At 64.6% G+C, this 1,448-nt stretch overlaps 1 protein-coding gene across 2 annotated transcripts in view; it reads left to right on the forward strand.

Annotated features, from left to right (window-relative positions):
• Positions 1-964: 964 nt before the first annotated feature.
• LOC113209284 (Kv channel-interacting protein 4-like) overlaps positions 965-1,448 on the forward strand; it is a 234,646-nt gene continuing 234,162 nt past the window's right edge. For both annotated transcript variants that reach the window (XM_052270762.1, XM_052270763.1), the window contains exon 1: positions 965-1,297. The gene's annotated coding sequence lies outside the window, so the exon portion shown is untranslated. The remainder of the gene's footprint in view (positions 1,298-1,448) is intronic.

Here is a 1,448-nt window from a genome sequence, read left to right on the forward strand (position 1 = left end):
ATTTACCGCGCAAAAAAAAAACAATAATTGAAAAAAATAGAACCGTTATTGAGCCATCAGAAAACTTTGGAACGAGACCGTATAAGCTGCCTGCTCCTCCGTAACACTCGGCGGCCCCCGCGGCCGCACGCCATGCGGTGCGGTGCTCGCGTGCGGAGCAGGCGGCCCTATAAGAGCGGCGCCCCGAGCTGTCCGTCAAGCCGGCGCCTCCAGCAGGGCTCAGTCGACTCTTGCCTCATGCGACGCCTCGCCTCAGAAAGCCATGTGCGGGGCGGATTGCCTGGCAGCGCCCAGCAGGGTTGCCTACCCGCCCAACTCATTACTCCCTGTCTACGCCGAGCTATGCAGCCTCCCCCCCCCCCCCCCACACACACACCCACCGGGCGGCGCGCGCTCGGTGCTTGCTCGTTACGCTTAAAGGTAGCAAAAAAAATATGAAACGTAGAGTCGCAGCGCAAACGCTCTCGAAATAACAATCAAATTAAAGCCCGCCCCGCCCCTCCGCCCCCATTGAGTGTATGGGGTTCCGCACGGCTGCACGAGTTTGGCTGGGCGATAAATTTTCATTTGGCTGGGTGTATATTTGAACGCCGCCCGCCCCCCGCTGCGCTGCTCATCCACTAGATCAACATCCCCTTCCTCATCTCGTTTTTTGGGGTCGAACCCCTTTCCGCATGGTCATGCACGGAACATTCCGGGAGACGAGCTAAATTCGCATTAATGGGCTTGGAATCAGTGTTCAGACGGTCCCATTGAAGTACAGTCATGTTCGAGCTGGGTGCGCACCGAGCCCGTCGCGTGCGTCCCGGACGGCTCCCGGACGGCGCGGGGCGGACCTCCCGACGGCGGTCTCGCTGTGGGCGGTGGCGCGCTAGCGCACTTGCGCCCTAGCCGGGGCCTCGGCCGGGGCCGGGCGTGGCGCGGAGTGGCGGGGGGCGAGGCGCCGCGCGCCCGGCGCTCAGTTCAGTCAGCGTCTGTCGGCTGGCACGGGCGGTCACGCGGCGGTCACGGGGTGGGAGAGAGCGAGCGAGAGAGCGAGCGAGAGAGCGAGCGAGAGAGCGACCGTGTGCAGGACAAGGACGCCCTGTGGCCACGTGGCCGAGCTCGTCGCCGTCGTGGTCCCGCCCCGTCCGAGACCCTCCCTCGCGCGCGCAGCGGCTCGCAGCCACGCCAGCCCGCGACTACAGTGTGTGTCACGCAGTGTTCCTCCCGCAGCGCGCGTTCGCCACCCTCATGACGGCCAGCGAGTCCACGCCATAGGAGCGCGGGGCCGCGGAGGCCGTCGGTCTCAGCGCGCGTAAGTCTTATTGGTGCGGATGTGGGCAGAGGGGGCAGAGCAGCATCGAGACCATGGAACGACCCCTCCCCCCCTCCGCCCGCCCCCCTTTTCTCGCTTTCCGTTTCGCTCTACTGACCCCACCTCAAAAAATCCCTTTGCGCGGAGCTCC

Source organism: Frankliniella occidentalis, unplaced genomic scaffold (assembly GCF_000697945.3).
Source record: "Frankliniella occidentalis isolate FOCC.00 unplaced genomic scaffold, Focc_3.1 Scaffold137, whole genome shotgun sequence".
Classification (NCBI taxonomy): Eukaryota; Metazoa; Arthropoda; class Insecta; order Thysanoptera; family Thripidae; genus Frankliniella; species Frankliniella occidentalis.